Here is an 18,034-nt window from a genome sequence, read left to right on the forward strand (position 1 = left end):
TTTTTTTTAAATATATTTTTTTTATTGATTTTTTACAGAGAAGAAGGAAGAGGGACAGAGAGTTAGAAACATCAATGAGAGAGATCGATCAGCTGCCTCCTGCACGCCCCCTACTGGGGATGTCCCCGCAACCAAGGTACATGCCCTTGACCGGCATCGAACCTGGGACCCTTGAGTCCGCAGGCCGACGCTCTATCCACTGAGCCAAACCGGTTCGGCAAGAAACGATTCTTTTAGGAACCAAAACTCTACATGATCCAATTGCCTTTTCTTACAAATTGATGTATTTTTTCACAGAATATGTTAAATACATTTAACATTTATGCATAATGTATTTTTCACAGAATATGTTAAACCCATCCATTAACCAACCTGTAATCCCCAGCTCCTTCCAAATCTCTTAAAGGAGCTGGTCATTTTGTAGTCCTTAGTACAAAAGGAACACATATCTTAGGCATATACCAGAGGAAGCTTGGAGAGTTCAATGGGTCCACTGCTGAATAGACAAAGTTCTGACCCATATTATTTACTAGTGATTTCCAAGTGTATGAGCAGGAATATTCTTTATTTCTCTCAAAGAACTAGAAGAGAAAAGGAGTATTGGTCATTTTTCTTGTATGCCTGTTAGGAAGAAGAAATGTTTCAGTTAAGCTTCTGACTCTGAAAAAAAAAAAAAGAGCATGCTGCCCTAACTGGTTTGGCTCAGTGGATAGAGCATTGGCCTGTGGACTGAAGGTTCCCAGGTTCAATTCCAGTCAAGGGCATGTACCTTGGTTGCGGGCGCATCCCCAGTGGGGGTGTGCAGGAGGCAGCTGATCGATGTTTCTTTCTCATTGATGTTTCTCTCTCATCGATGTTTCTAATTTTCTATCCCTCTCCCTTCCTCTCTGTAAAAAATCAATAAAATATATTTTTTTAAAAAATTTTTTTTCAATGATAAACCTACAAAATTCCCCCTCCGTATAATCCCCAAACTTCACAATTCTAGACACTGGAATATATTTCTCAATTTCTTCCCAAATAAGGTTCTCTTCATCCTTCCCCAGGAAGCTCCCAGTCTTCAAGCCTTGTTCCAGGATCGAAAAGAGTGCCTTGCCCTGACCAGGTGGCTCAGTTGGTTGGAGCATCATCCTGTACACCAAAAGTTTGTGGGTTAGATTCTTTTTTGATTTAATAAAGGTTTATTTTTCAAAATGTACAGCCGGTGAGATCTGTTGTTCAAGCATCTTCTCCAGCAGCTGGGGCATCCCCACCCTTGGTGTTTGTGGTGTAAATCACCTGAGCTCTGTGCTTTGAGACTAGTTTACTAAGTCCTTTACTAAGGAGCTCCTGAAGGGCTGCCCTGGCCAAGGAGCCACGAATCTTCAGCCTCTCGGAGTTATAAGCTTGGGTTATAAGCTTGTAGTTGGGAAGGTCCTTACAGAGCTTGTCATCTGTGGCTTTGGCAAACAAGACCAGGTTATTGAGCTTGTCCCCAACTTTGCCTTTAGATCACTTCTTTTTGGCCTTGCCCCCCGAATTGCTCACGGGGTCTTCGTCTTTCTTGGCTGACTTTCCAGCATCTTTCTCCTTCTTGTGGTCCTTGGGTAGCACCGCAGGACTCAGAGAGCCTGTGGGTTAGATTCTTAGTCAGGGCACATACCTAGGTTGCAGGTTCAATCCCCGGTCAGAGTGCAGACGGAGGCAACCGATCAATGTTTCTCTCTCACATCGATGCTTTCTCTCTCTCTCTCTCTCTCTCTCTCTCAATTTTTTTTTAAATCCTCAAGTGAAGATTTTTTAAAAAAAGAGTGCCTTGCATATAGTTGCCTCAATGAATGTTTCTTGAGTTAATTAATTAGTTTTCAGTTTCTTTCCAACTTCTTTCACAGGTCAATTTCTCTAGCTACACTCAGCCTGTAAATAAAGTAATTTCCATTTCAACCTTAATTTCTGGAGGTGTGGAGAGAAGCGATATTGTTTAACTAAACTAACAACTGAGCCAGGCCTTATGTCAGGGAAAAGGGAAGTGAGAGTGGCTAACACAGTTTCTCCCAAGACACTATCTAGTTAGGTCAGAAAAGAGACAAGGCAGTATTTTGCCTGGTCATAAGAGGCCTTGGTTTTCACACCATGAAATAAAGCCCTTGGTTTAGATGATTTTTCCACAAAGTGTAAGATAAAAACAAAGGGCTGTGGAAGCCAGGGAGCTTTGTGGCATAACCAAGGAAATCTAATTCACCAAAAATTCCTAGCGGGAATGCTTCTCATGGGAAAAGCACTCCGAGAGACTAATTCCCAAGGATTTTCTCTGTGTGTGGCATGGCATGGAGGAAGAGAAGGTAAACAGAGAAGTGTGGCAGGAAGGAAATTCTGTGGATGAAAAAAAAACACACACAAGGGACTTTTTAGTTGCAGCCATAGCAGTAAATTTCAGTAGACAGAAATGCTTCTCAAACTATCTGTGGTAAACAACCAGGTTTGATTTTTATTTTTTTACTAGAGGCCTGATGCACAAAATTTGTGCATGGGTAGGTTCCTAGGCCTGGCCAGCAGGGCGATCACAGGCTCTCGCTGGCACCCGCCTTGGCTGGGCTGGGGCCTGTGGGCTGGGGGCAGCTCCTGCATTAAGTGACTGCCCCCTGGTGGTCAGTGCTCATCATAGTGACCAGTCATTCCACCAGTCGTTCCTCCATTCAGTTGATTTGCATATTAGGCTTTCATTATATAGGATTTCCAATTTGTTGCTAGCTGATCTCTGATCTTAGTAAAGGTAGAGAGAGACATGACACTTCATCCCTAAAGTATGGAAAGTAAAGAGCATCATGAATGTAATATTATCTGGCTGCTGGAGGATTTTTAAAGAAATTTTGCAAAAGCCCATTAACAGTGAACACACAGTGAAAAGCCTAGTTACAAACTAACAAGTTAGCGCGCTAGAGCTTTATAGATGCTGGCGGAAGACATGAGATTCACGAGTCAGAGGAAAAGGACAAGTTATTACTCACTACGGTAGCAGTGGCCAGAGTATCAGCCTTTGAGCCAGTTCCTCCAAGCCCCAATACCCACAGAGCAATGCAAAGAGAGCCAGTGACGCCTGCATCCACCCTGGGTAGTGTTCCAGCAGAGAAAACTTGAATTTAGGAAACCTGAATATTTTATCATGAGAAATCAGCATGCCTGCCTTTGCCCTGGAAAGAGACATGATCCTTATTGTATTGTACAGAAAGCATGCTAAACCTTTGCTCCAGAGGGAGACACTATCCTTATCTTACCAGGAATATTATTCGGTCCCTATTGCTGCGGAAACAAATTACCACAAACTTAGTGGCTTAACCCATACAAGTTTATTAGCTTGCAGTTCTAGGGGTCAGAAGTCCAACTGGACTAAAATCAAAGTGTTAGCTGCTTTCCTTCTATAGAAGAATCCATTTCCTTCCCCTTTCCAGCTTCTAGGGACCGCGAGAATTCCTGGGTCCATGGCCCCTTTCTTCCATCTTCAAAACTATCCAGATGGAGCTGAGTTCTTCTCACGTTGCCTCACTCTGATCGTCCTCTCTGCCTCTCTCTTCCACTTTAAAGGATCCTTGTGATTACATGAGACCCCACCAGACAACCCAGGATAACCTCCTTATCCTAAGGGCCTTTGACTGATTCACATTCTTAATTCCATCTGCATTAATTCCCATTTACCCTGTAAGGAAGCATAGTCAAAAGACTTCTGGAATTCAGACATGGATGCCTGTAGAGGGCCATTGTTCTGCCAACCTCACAAAACTGAAAGAAAACCTGTTCTTGGCTCCAGAGAAAGACAATCTCTATCTTTCAAGGCTGTTAGCTAAACAAACATCCTTGAGAAGATATTCCAGAGCAAAGGGCAGTCAGTGCTTTCCTTCACAGGCAGGATATTCACGGTCAATGGTCCCCCAATACCTATCACAACCTCCTGCCCTTATATATTTGCATAAAACTGAGTAAAGAATTGTAATTGGGAAGATGGCGGCATAGGTAAACACCGGAGACTGCCGCCGTGGACAACCACTTCAAAAATACAACTAAAAGTCGGAGCGGACATCAACCAGAACCACGGGAAGGCTGGCTGAGGAGAGTCTCTTCAACTAGAAGCAAAAACAACAGCATTCCGACGCTCAGTGGAGGCGCAGTGTGGAAAATTTAAAGGTACGGCGGTGAGGTGGTGAGGGTGCGCGCGCAAAGCGGGCTGGCGGCTGAGGGCGCGATTGTCGTTTTCAATCAGGAGCGAGTCTCAGACTCTGGGCTACAGATCCGGGCAAGTCTCTAGGGACCCAGACTCAAACGGGAGAAGCGGGACTGTCTGGCTACGGCCCCTCCGAGGTTTGCAGCAATTGCTGGGACAGAGAGGCAGAGCCCCTCGGGACGGACTGAGAGCGGCCATAGCTGCTCCCTCCCCCTGCCCTGTTGAGCCCGCCCCGCCCAAACCCTGCGCACAGCCATTTGCCGATCGCCTCAGGCAAGGGCTGGACTAGCGCCTCCCCTGAGGACTGAAGTTTTCCCACAGCTGATTTCCACCGCCAGTCGGCCTGGTGGTCAAATCCCTCTAGTGTTAACTACAACAATTAAGGCTTGGCTAGAACAAGACTGCGCACAGAGACCACAAGGGGGTGCACCAAGAAAGCATAAAAGATGCGGAGACAAAAAAAACATGACAGAAATGGAGGATATGGAGCTAAGAATCGCAATTTTGAGGGCTTGCCATAAATTTGTGCAGAGCCTCACGAAAACTAATGAGACCCTCGATGCTACGATAAAGAAATTAGAAAGTAAGCATACACGGACTGAAATAAAGAATATTATACCCAATAGCAGACCAGAGGAGCACAAGAATCAAAACAAAGATTCGACAAAAAACACCCAATTGGAAAAGCAAAATGAAAAAAGAATCCGAAAGTGTGAAGATAGTGTAAGGAGCCTCTGGGACAGCTTTAAGCGGACTAATATCAGAGTCATTGGAGTGCCAGAAGATGAGAGACAGCAAGATATTGAAAACCTATTTCAAGAAATAATGGCAGAAAACTTCCCCCACCTGGAGAAAGAAATGGACTTACAGGTCCAAGAAGCGCAGAGAACCCCAAACAAAAGGAATCCAAAGAGGACCACACCAAGACACATCATCATTAAAATGCCAAGAGCAAAAGACAAAGAGAAAATCTTAAAAGCAGCAAGAGAAAGAGGCTCAATTACCTACAAGGGAATACCCATACGACTGTCAGCTGATTTCTCAACAGAAACTTTGCAGGCCAGAAGGGAATGGCAAGAAATATTCAAAGTGCTGAATACCAAGAACCTACAACCAAGATTACTTTATCCAGCAAAGCTATCATTCAGAATTGAAGGTCCGATAAAGAGCTTCACAGATAAGGAAAAGCTAAAGGAGTTCATCACCGCCAAACCAGTATTATATGAAATGCTGAAAGGTATCCTTTAAGAAGAGGAAGAAGAAGAAAAAGGTAAAGATACAAATTAGGAACAACAAATATGCATCTATCAACAAATGAATCTAAGAATCAAGTGAATAAATAACCTGATGTACAGAATGAACTGGTGACTATAATGAATCAGGGACATAGAAAGGGAATGGACTGACTATTCTTGGGGGAAAAGGGGTGTGGGAGATGCGGGAAGTGACTGGACAAAAATCATGCACCTATGGATGAACTCAGTGGGTGGGGAGTGAGGGTGGAGGGTGGGGTGGGAGCTGGAAGGAGGGGAGTTATGGGGGGAAAAAAGAGGAACAAATGTAATAATCTGAACAATAAAGATTTAAAAAAAAAAAAAAAGATTCCCAGGTGATTCTAATGTGCAGCCAAGGTTGAGAACCACTGCTCTAGAAGAATCTCCCTCCTTTGGGGAGAGAGCTTAGTGGTCATCAAAAAGAAAAAAAAAAAAAAGAATTGTAATTGCTTTAAACTATATATTTTTTCTCATACTGTTGTTGCTGTTTTACTTTGTTTTTAAATATTACACCTGTTTTAATTTGTTTTTAAATGTTACACCAAGGCAACGTCGGTTTATATGGGTTCAAAAGGCTAGATAATTCCACGTCCCTGTGGAAACTGAAATTATAACTCTTTTTAGCAAAAGTTTCCTAGTTGAATCAGGGATTATGATTTGATCAACCATCGTCAACTTGCAGAGATCAATGAACACTTTCAGAAAACAAAGCCGTTTGAACAACCCCACAAAGTTGGTTTGGTGGCCAACGCTGGAGGGAAGGTCCTTTTATATTTCATCTCAGTCATGAAGAATTTTCCATGTCAGGAAATTCTCCATACTTATCCTTAAATTTTGCTATTTGCAGCTTTAACCCATCTCCTCTTAAAATGTCCTCAGGGATATCTCTTTCACATGACTCTTTGTGTCTTCCAGAAGGAACAAAAATAAAAGCTTCTCCTGACACTCCTTCCTAATAAATTGTTTTGAAAGAAATTTACCCTGTTCCTACCCCAAAACCATCAAGATGATTCATCAGTAAATTTTAATTTTCCAGCGAAGATGGATTCTATCCATCAGAAGTTATGCTCCAGGCACATGGCAGTGAAGGGTCATCTTCTAACAAAACTAGCATACATGACTACAGTTTCCCAACAGGTTGAAACCCAGTGTCTTATTGAATGTACACTTTTTTCTAAAAACTGTTAGCTTCATGCCATCCAAATGGGATTGTCCTGAATCCCATTCACTGTGGCTACCTGGGGAGGTCCCTGGGGAGGTCTCAGTAAACAGAAGCCAGAAGTGGGCCACCAGCCTGCAACTGCAGAGAGCACAAGCAAGGGCATTCAACTGGAACAAAAGAAGTACAGAGGAGGAACCCCAACCATGAGGGGAAAAAGGGTGTCCACAGAACGAAAGCAAGCATCGCAGGAGAGAAATAGTTCACTCTGAATACTGGCAAGTCCCCTCCTGCAAGCAGTCAAACAAGGAAGTTCTTGCCCCTTTCCCCATCTCGCTTCCCTTCTTCCTGTTCCAATTGCCCCAATCAGTAACATTGGTTGGCGAGATGGCAAGAGTGAAGGAAGCACATGGGCCATGTGCTACCGCAGAGGGATGGAAAAGTCCTCAGGAGGGAAGGAATGTCAGTCCTCAAACTTTTCTCTCATACTTTCAAGCCCCACCCCAGGCTTAAATGTCTTCTGCACAATCCCAAAATCTATTTCACATGCACACACAGACAGAAATTATGATTTATAATGTTCCTTCAATCTCTAAAATTTGGTAACTTTTGGCATTATTTTTATGGGTTGGTCTTTACTAGCATTTAAAAACTCATAAAATCGGGTAAATTAAAACCTAGGACGGAAATGTAAAAAGCAATTAAGCCTAACAAGGCAAAGAAGACCAAAAGGTAAAGAGGAATAAAGCAAGATAAATGGAAACAGATTGAAGCAGACAAAGGGGCCCGATTTCCAAGAGGGACAACAAAGTATGTTTTAACCTAATTGATATCTCATGATGAAGTCAATGGAAGCAAGATGGCTGGCAGGTGGACTAAAGTCACTGCCTCCAGCATCTGTCCATCCCCACTGAGGTGAGCATAGCGCCGTTCCTTTCTGGAATGTGTATAAGGAAAACCAGGCTCTCGAGTTAAAAAGCTAGGAAGCCAAGGAAACTGCTGGGATGGTGGGCTTGAAAAACATCAGATAGTCAGACGCAGAACGGACCTTGAATCCAAAGATCACAATGAAGTAATGGGACTAAATTAACAGAAGCCAGAAAATAAGCAGAAACTAGAAGTTCGCCAAATTCACTAAGTCCAAACAGATCAGCCACCAAGATAACTTTGAAACCCAGACAAAGAGGCAGCAGTCTTCCAAGGAAGGCACACTTGCCTGGAGGTGTGTGAACATTTTAGAATGGGTACAAAGCCACAGATAGTTTTTAAACATCAGCTTTCAAATCCTCTATTTTTATAGGTACTTTTTCCTATAATTGGTATGACTGATACTTCGTTCTCCTTACAGTCACTGTCCTCCCAATTTGCAAAAGAAAGATCTACCACTCACATATCTCAAACCTCAAAATGTTCCAATACCAAAAAGGCAATTTGATAATTCCTTTAATCAAGGCCCCATAAACAATTTCATATATATATTTCTCAATGGATCTAATTAAGAGATGCATTTCCTGTATGTTTTTTACTTTTTAATAATAATTATCAAAAGTTTTAATATATCTATACCACTTTGAGCAATAGCAGACTATTAATAATCATAGTGATAATTCAGTATCTAAGAAATATTTTAAGATAATAACCTTAATGTCTCAGAAAAGTAAATGTAATTTTTAATTTTAGTGTACATATTTTTTGTTGCTATTTCAGTTAAGTTTACTAGGTTGAATGTATCAGTCAGGGTTCTTAAGAGAAACAGGGTCAATAGGAGATAGATTTGTTTTAAGAAATTGGCTATGTGACTGTGGGCCTGGCAGGTTTGAAATCTGTAGGGCAGTCTGGTAGGCTAGAAACTCGGGTAGGAGTAATGTTGTAGTCTTGAGGCAGAGTTTCATCTTCAGGAAACCTCAATTATTGCTCTTAGGGCCTTCAACTGATGGGATGAATCACACCATTATCAAGGGTAATCTCCTTTAAAGGCGTTAACCACATCTATAAAAAAACCTTCACACCAACACCTAGATTAGTGTTTAGTTGATTAAGTACATACTATAGCCTAGCGAAGTTGGCAGAAAATGAACCATCACAGTGAATGACAGATGTGCAAAAATATGTTACAGTAGGATAAATTCTGTAAGAGGAGTGGAATGAAAATAAATTTTGAAAAATAAAAGAAAGAATGCAATTTTTTAACCTCAACAGCAGATCTTTTTAAATATATATATATATATATATATATATATATATATATATACTTTTATTGATTTCAGAGAGGAAGGGAGAAAAAGAGAGCGATAGAAACATCAATGCTGAGGGAGAATCATGGGTTGGTTGCCTCCTGCACATCCCTTACTGGGGATTGAGCCCGCAATTGGGGCATGTGCCCTGACTGGGAATAGAACCAGTTCATAAGTCAATGCTCAACCACTGAGCCACACCAGCTGGGACAGATCTTTTTTAAAACAGTATTTTTAAATATAATTACATATTTTGTAAAAATTTTAACTTATATTGAAAAAATGAGATGTCAACATAAAAGTAGGCAAACTTGTATAAGTATTGATCATCAATATTCCTTTAGGGGTCATGACAGCAAAAACGTTTAAAACAAGCTCTAGAGAAATAGTGTGTAGCTATTAAAAGTATGAAGTCAGTCAGACTTATTATATACACATATTACCTATGTGACTTTAGGACAATTGCTTAAATAGAATTATTTATTTTGGGGGGTGTTAGGCAAAACGGTTTCTAGTGTTTGATGTGACCAACGCCATCTTAAGAAGAAGCAAGTTGATCCCAGTGACCTGGGGAGGGATGGGTCCATATCACCTGAAAGGAATGTTCTTACATAGATAAGTCGGCTCATTCCATTGTTTACTGCTTTGGAATACACAGCGTTAACTAAGCACTTGGCTACAAGTCACCTGTGTTTCTGGGAGCCATATAGAGGGTGGGCAAAAGTAGGTTTACAGTTGTGGGTATGAGTGTCTTCTTGTATTGTTATTTATTAATTATTATATTCTTTCCCATACGATCAACTGTAAACCTGTTTTTGTATCAAGCCCCATTACCTTTTGGTTGCAGAGATCCACCCAAGACTGCTTCTGTCTGTAAGTTCCCTGAAACTTTTTGTTTAATTCTAGAGTTGTCAGCCTCTTTCTGTGATCTCTCGCCCCATCCTCCTTGGGAAGTTGATTCCAGGGCCCCTCAGGAAATTTTTCCAAAGCAGGTTGTTGTTGTTGTAACGTTATATTAATAGCACTTAATACATCCAGTTGGGGAGAAGATTAACTGAGATAATATTAGCATAGGTCCTGACAGAGAGTAACTTGATAAATGCTATTATTATTATTATTAAACAAGTCTCATTTGCAGTACATAACCTACCACGATCAAAATCTGGCTTATCTTGCCAGACTCACATTTCTCAAATCCTCCTTCAGGGTCAATCCCCAGGACCCATAATGTTTGCTAGTCTAGCACTAGAATCGCCACATTTCTTAAGCACATATTGGACATCTGTTTTCTCTCTTGTACTGGACACATATCCCAGCCAGGCTTCCTCTTAATGGTTGTCCTTGTTCTTTAAAAGATCTCTAATGACTGTGGACCTCAAAATCCCTTTGCTGATCCACCCAATTCTGAGATAGCTTTCACAGTTTAAAAACATCTTTTGTTCTAGCTCAAATGATTTTGTTTGCCTAGAGGAGCTGTTCATGCTTTCAGGCAACGTGAGTCAACAATCATTCCATGTCCACTGTAGTCCTTGCAGGCTGAGCATGTACGTTTGGAGGGTTTTCCTGACTTTTAGCTGGAGTCTTGTTCTTTTCCACACTCTCCGGGTTGTCAACTTAAGTGCAGTCGGTCAGCTTCCTGGGGCTGCTTCTCTCCAACAAGTCAAAGTATCTCTCTCGAGCCTCCTTCCTATAAAACTCAGAAATTATTGAACTATCCAACTATTTTCTGGAATCTTGCTTATTCATCCCAATGGACACTTTCAATCATATAAAAGAGGTTCCCCAAATTTAAGCCTTTGTATTTCTGTCAACTGGAGCCTAGAAAATAGGCCTCTTCAAAGAAAGAAAACACAAACACATTTTTATTTGATCTAAGATTTCTTTCAATTTGATCTTCACAAGGCATAGTTTTTCCCATTCCCCATTTAAATTTTAAAATTACATCATTTTTTAAATTTAAATAATAATGTACTTTGAAGACCCTTCAGAAAATTGGGGGGGGGGGGGGGGTGGTGAGAGAAAATACCACATGTCCATCACCCAAAGACAAACATTGTTAACATTTTGAGATCTTTTCTCTAAGAAAAAATAAATCCACCTCCTCCCTCTGCCCCCACCACCCCGCTACCCCCTTGCTACACACACACACACACACACACACACACACACACAACTTACACACTTTAAAAATAAAGGAGGGGAGGAAAAGGCAGATCAAGTGTGACTTTCTGACATTAAATCTTTTACAGACATTTGTGCTAATTACCCAACAACCTCCATGTCCTTAGGTCACCAAAGAGAACAAGAGGTTTTCTGAGAAGGCTGAGTTGGCCTTACCTGCCCCACTGCTAATTCCAATCTGGTCCCTCACTTTTACTAACAAGAAACGCTTCCTACCATTTCTGTCCTTTAGATGGCAGCATGACCTCTAACACTTCACTGTCTTTTTTCCCAAGCTTATATAATTCTCACAATCAAAAATGATTTCAAGGTTGAATTATCTGAGGGAGTGCTGAGGAGTTGGAGAAGTTGAGAGGAGAGGGAATAGTCATTCAAGGTAAAGATGTGGAAAATGGAGAAGCCAGAAGTTGTCTGTGGAATCAAATGTTTCCAGCTAGGACATCTATGCCAAAGACCATATACACTTGGGTTATAGTCGCTATATCCCATTAACTGTTACTTGCAAGATTCTGAACAAAATGTGTTTGTTCATTCACTATTCATTCGATATATATTTATAGACTTCCTACTGTGTGCCAGATTCAGTAGGGTAGTAGACAGTAGTACTGGCAGTACTGTAGGCAGTAGACAGTGGGATACAGAGATTTAAAGAAAAACAAAACAGATCATTCTTATTTACTTATTAGAGGCCCAGTGCATGAAATTTGTGCACTAGTAGGGTCCCTAGCGACTGCCAACTGCCGGCCGGGGCCTCCCTCCCTTTCCCTGGCCGACCCTTCCCCCTGGTTGAATTCCCGGACAAACTCCAGGTCGAGGAAACAATTTGCATACTATTCTTTTATTATATAGAATTCTGCTTTCAGTGATCTTATATTCTAGTGTAGGAGATAGACAATTAAAAAGTAAACAATATACAATCATTAAGTTGTACACCTGAAACTAATATAAAGTTATATATCAATCATACCTTAATAAAAAAAAAGTCAACAAATATACAATATAAATTTAGGTAGTGATAGGACTACAGTAGGTCCTCGGGTTATATCAGAGATCCGCTCCTATAGCGCGACATAACGCGGTTTTCACTGTAAGTTGGAACCCACCTACATAAGCACCTACGTCACTCACATGGAGCACATACACAGCAGTAATGAAGTGAAACTAAAAAAATAAATAAATAAATAAAAGAAAGATAACAATTCCTGACCTTGTGGTAAAAAATAATAAAAAACATAAAGCACATATGTCCATACGTTGAAATGACGGAACTTTTTTTTTTTATTAAATAAATGGGAGATGACAACGTATCCACAAAATGATGTACGTCAATGTAACCTGAGGACTGCCTGAATAAGGAAAAATGAAACAGGGTAAAGGGCCTAGAAAAGGTGTAAGAGTGGCCATTTTAGACAGGATTGTCAAGGAAGGTTTCTCCTGGAGGTTATATTTGAGCAGAGACCTCATAAAGAAAGCAAGAGAGTTACTCAAATATCTGAGGGAGCATAAGGCAAAGGCCGTCATACTCAGTCAGACATCCTTGGCTTGCTCAATTAAAGGGAAGAAACTAGTGTGGCTGGAATGGGATAAGCAAAGCAAGGAGTAGCCAGAAAGATGGGACCTTACAGGGCCTTGTAGGCCATGGAAAAGGTGCCAGGTTCTATCGTAAAGGTTTTGAACAGAATAGTAATATGGTCTAATTGCAGTTCTAAAAGAATCACTCTGGCTACTGTACAGAGTATATCCTGGGTTTAGGGTTAAGGGAAGCAACAGTGAAGCAGAGAGGCCAGTCAGGAGGCTGTTACAAAAACCAGTGGTGGGCAGTGGTGGAAGAAGGGACAGAGAGCAGAAGACTGAGAGAGGGTTTATTTGCTGGTAGAGCTGGGAAGGGATGTGGACGGGAGGGGCCAATAGTTCTGTTCTGGGCAATTGGACTTCAGTTTTTGTCGGTCTAGCACAGATGTTAAATAGGCAAGCGGATACACAAACCTAAAGCTCAATGGAAAGGTCAGAACTGGAGAAGACTTGGGAGTCCTGTGTATGAAGATAGTATTTCCAACCAATTAGGTGGGAGCACATGTGGATAAAGATCCAGGGACTGAGCCCTGGGGCACTCTAACATTTGTAGGGACCAGCAAACTAGGAGAAAACCCCAGCATTTAGGTGTTCTGGAAGTTGTTGCTTCAATGAGGAGGATGTGATCAACTTTGTCCAAAGCTTCCAAGAATTCAAGCAAATGAATATCAAGAACTGGCGGCTGGGTGTAGCAAGATGAAAGTCACTGCTGACGCTGATAAGGGCACTTTCAGCAAAGGAAAGAACTGATTATACTGAAAGAGAAAATACAATACAAAGGACATAAAGAAATCCTGTTGAGCCTTAGCTTGTTTGGCTCAGTGGATAGAGTCTCGGCCTGCGGACTGAAGGGTCCCAGGTTCAATTCCTGTCAAGGGCATATGCCCAGGTTGTGGGCTTGATCCCCGGTTGGGGACATGCAAGAGGCAGCCGATCAATGATTCTCTTTCATCATTAATGTTTCTATGTCTCTCTCCCTCTCCCTTCCTCTCAGAAATAAATAAAAATATCCAAAAGAAAGGAAGGAAGGAAGGAAGGAAGGAAGGAAGGAAGGAAGGAAGGAAGGAAGGAAGGAAGAAAGAAAGAAAGAAAGAAAGAAAGAAAGAAAGAAAGAAAGAAAGAAAGAAAGAAAGAAAGAAAGAAAGAAAGAAAGAAAGAGGGAGGGAGGGAGGGAGGGAGGGAGGGAGGGAGGGAGGGAGGAAGAAAAGAAAAGAAATCCTGTTGAGTTTGCAATGAAGAGGAACAGAGACTTGAGACAGAAACTAGAGGAAGATGAAGGGGTGTGTCTAGGAAGAGCTTTTAGAGATGGGAGATATTTCAGCACACTTATGTGTTGATAGAGATAACTCAAGAGAGAGAAGGAAAGATGATGCAGAAGGAAAGATGATTGCAGGAGCAGAACCAAGTGAGGAAAGTCTTTGCACCCATGGAGGGAAGAGGCTCAGAGAGAAGCAAGTACAGATGGAGAAGCACAGTAGACAGACTAGAGGCTGGATTCTGCAAAGACGTTGTGGTGGGAGATGAGGTAGTTTTTAGATTGTCTCCATTTTCTCAGCAAAATAAGCAGCCAGATGATCGGCCATTAAAGGAGGGATAGGGAGTGTTGATGGGTTAACGAAAGAGGAAAAAGTGTAAACTATTCCTCTTTGGAATGGGAAGGTGAATTCCTCAGGGAGAATACAATAGGATTTCTGGGCAGTTCCATAGGTTTGCTTGAGGTTTAAGGTCACAGAATGCAAATACTACCTGTCAGCACATGTTTGGGCTTTTACTCTGGTCACAGGAAAATGGATCAGGAAGCCCTCCACGGCTCTCTGCAGGTCTCTTACCACTCCTCTGGCTTCTTCACTTTCTCAACTTTCTCTCCCCTCCCCACTAACACAAGAATCAAAATGTAGTGTTTAAAGGCTCATTCTCCACCACCTTCTCTTACAGCTACGCACTATGCTTCTCAACGGCATCCTTCATTTCCTGACTCCAGCTATCTTCGCCCAGATCTACCTTCTCTGCAGACTGACATCCTTGTCTCTCGGACATCTCCCCATGGAGCTTCCACTGCCTCCTACAATTCAGCAAGCACAACAGAGAGCTACCTGGCACAAACAGCACGCAGCTCCACAAAGCCTGCTCTTCATGAGACGTTCTATTTCATTATACCGTTCACCTAATCTCCAAGACAAGAGGCCTTAGAATTGCATTCACTGCCTTTCTCTTCTTAGTTTTTTTGCTCCTCTATATCTAAGCAGTTGCCAAGACTTTCTATCAATTCTATTTTTACACTGCCTTTCACATTTAACTTCAAAATCACTGCCCTCATTTAGGCTGTTGTTTCTTCCTAAATCTATTTTCTACAGTAACTATCATTTTCTTTAGTTACTGTAGAAAATAGTAGATCTATGAAGGATCTGATATTAGTCCCTGCTCAAAACTGTAATGCATCCTTAACAAAGCCCAGAATTCATATTCTTCCTCAATTCATCATAGTAGATTTTTCAAGCTCTTATTGCCCCTTGCTCCCACCCATGGTTTACATAATGCCAAACTCTGAGCAGTGCTTAATCCTACTATCCCCACCCCCACCCCCATAACATTCAGGCCCTGACCAATATAAATGGGAGCATCTCAGTTCCCCAGCCTCCCTTGCAGTAAGAATAGTGAGATGTATCGCTTCTAGACTGAGTCAGGAGAGAGCCAAGTGCCTCCTTTCTTTTCTCCGATTTCATTCATTCGGAGATGAATGAATGTATTCTTATACAAATGAGAAAACTGAGATCTAGAGAAATTAAATTACTTGTAAATTATAATTTCTAACATTTACTGAGCATTTACTATTTTGCAGACATTCTTCTAAATGTCAGTCATCTTAGAGGAGACATGTCCCAAATGGCAAGATGAAGGAAGCCTGCCCAAGCCCTATCAGATGTTATGTGGGTGAGAAAAAAATATAATTTGTTATGTCCTTAGGATTTGGAATTTGTCTAATGAAACAGCTAGCATTCATTATCCCGGTGCTCTAGCCCTGTGCCTTTCTTTATACAGATGCCTTTGCTAAAATCCTTTTTTCCTCTTTCCATCCAAATTTCTGGCTATTGAAATCCTCTCATACTTAAAGGTAGTACTTTCCAAACACTAGCATGTAAATTGCCTGGTTCATGATGGGATTATCCCTAAATCTGAGGAGAGGAGGGAAATGATAACATAGTAAGATTCCACAAAAGCCAATATGTGGATTTAAAAGCGTTCTCCTTGGGCTGAGATAATTCCTTTCCTCTTCAAGCACCTTCTTGAATAAAATAATAGTGATATTCGATGGCAGAAGGAGTTTCTCTCCCCCCTCCCAGTATTTAAGTTTGGCATATACATTTTGCTTCTCATGTTGTTTTCTAGATGTTGTCACTTTCTAATATTCCCAAATCTGGCAACTGTAATGCATAACAATTTTGCCAGGAATTCTTCCATTATCCTCCCAGATCCAAAGTGAACTCTGTTATTTATTTTGCCTTGAGCCTTTTGGCATTTGAGTATATACCTCTCCTCATAGAAAGAAAATTTCTTCAGACACATGATTTTATTACTAGTCCTAGCAAGAAGTTCAGAAAAATGCATTCTTATACAAATGAGAAAACTGAGATCTAGAGAAATTAAATTACTCAGAAATTATCATTTCTAACATTTACTCGGCAATTACTATTTTGTAGACATACTTCTACCATAAGCATTTCAAATACCGGCATATATTTACTAATTTCATTCTCCCAACAAACCTGTATGGTAGGTTACCATCCGCATACCAATTTTGTGAAAAGATTACACAACCGGACTAAGGTCACACAAGTAGGAAGTGGTCACTTTCAGGTTGGAATCCAAGTAGCTTGGTTTCAGAGACCATGCAGTTAACCACTACATTATAGGGGAAATGGGGAGGGTGACATTTTAAAATGCAAACCAGTCCTGGCCGGTGTTGTTCAGTGGTGAGAGCATGGGCCCAAGCACCGAAAGGTCTCAGGTTTGATTCCCAGTCTAGGGCACATACCTGGGTTGCAGGTTCGATCCCCAGCCCCATACAACCAATCCACATGTCTCTCTCTCTCTCTCTCTCTCTCTCCCTCTCTTCCCCTCCTGCCTCCTAGTTCTTAGATGGCATTCTTTTCTTCTATAGAAGACCAAGGTTGTGAAATCATCTTCTCTTCAACCTGCTTTTTTAAAGTATTTATAATTTCAAGTAAGTTTACCAGAGGATTCAAACTTTTTGTAGCGTCTGATCAGTATTTCTGCACAATTAATTCAGATTTCCCATTCGACATTCTAATGTTCTACATGCATCTGTTTAGCTGTAAGTCCTTCCTATGTCTATGTATATTTCTTTGCCACTTGTCCCCCAGAAAGAAAGTAAATTAAGTCATCGAACATTGTTCAGGCAACTGAGACAGAAACTCAATAATGTGGGAAATAAGCCAATAACATGAAGCTCCCATTCATTAAGATTTTCAATACCTATTTGGCCAGGTTTAAATAAAGCTGGATTCATCTGAGAGCCCTAAATTTTAAATGCAGTGGGGACACACACAGGTTGAATTCTTTAGATGGCAGGTATGCCATTTTATACCTACATACAAAGAGAATTTTGGACTTCAAAGACTAGGAAAATGTCAGCACTACAGAAAAAAAATATCAAGAACAGAGTGGCTGGCTAGTCTAAGAGGCAAAAGTGCTTTATTTTAAGGTGGTTTCATATTTTATTTGCCTGAGGAAACCCTCTTAGAAATCATGGAAAATTTTATCCTTGGATGGCCCTCATATGATATCATTTCTCTAAATATTATGTTACCAGTACGTATGAAAAAAAATATATGTTGTTAGAAGAAAAAATTAGCAAATGTTTATAGAAGACCCAAATTACCTACATTTACACGTTTTCTCAATGTCAGTGTGGTGAATATCCCTCTTCCTCCATGTCAGTGACGGTCCCAAGATGAAACTCACCTTACTCAGGAGAGTGTCCCTACTCTGCCAGCAGACTCCTGGCAAAAAGCCTGCTAAGCTCCTCCCCCATGTTCTCTTATTTCAAGGACCCATTTTGCAGCACCAATGACGTGCCCTGGCGATAGCAGGAGGTGCTCTCTGGTAGTACAACCTTGACCGATGAGCCCATTACTTTAACAACAAAGCAGGTTTCTCTTGTTGAAATCTTTTAGCTCCGTTCACATATCAGCTGCCCCTGAATGCCAGAGATTCACATGGAATTTGGAACCTGGTGTCTCCTCCCATCATACAAATCATCTCCCCATTTCCCCACCCATAGAAGACTCAAAAGCATTCATAATGTGCAGAGGATGACAGACCACACCACAGCCCAATTGTAGCCTTCCGTTTCCCAATGAGATTTCTGAACACCTCTTCTTTAAGAAATATGATCTGA

The 18,034-nt window shown here is 41.2% G+C and overlaps 1 pseudogene; it reads right to left on the minus strand.

Moving 5' to 3' along the window:
* Window positions 1-1,158: 1,158 nt before the first annotated feature.
* Window positions 1,159-14,652, minus strand: LOC139006480 (small ribosomal subunit protein eS25-like; annotated as a pseudogene).
* Window positions 14,653-18,034: the final 3,382 nt, after the last annotated feature.

The sequence above is a fragment of the Myotis yumanensis genome, unplaced genomic scaffold (genome assembly GCF_028538775.1).
Source record: "Myotis yumanensis isolate MYYU_CA2020_CCGP unplaced genomic scaffold, mMyoYum1.0.hap1 SCAF_3, whole genome shotgun sequence".
NCBI lineage: Eukaryota > Metazoa > Chordata > Mammalia > Chiroptera > Vespertilionidae > Myotis > Myotis yumanensis.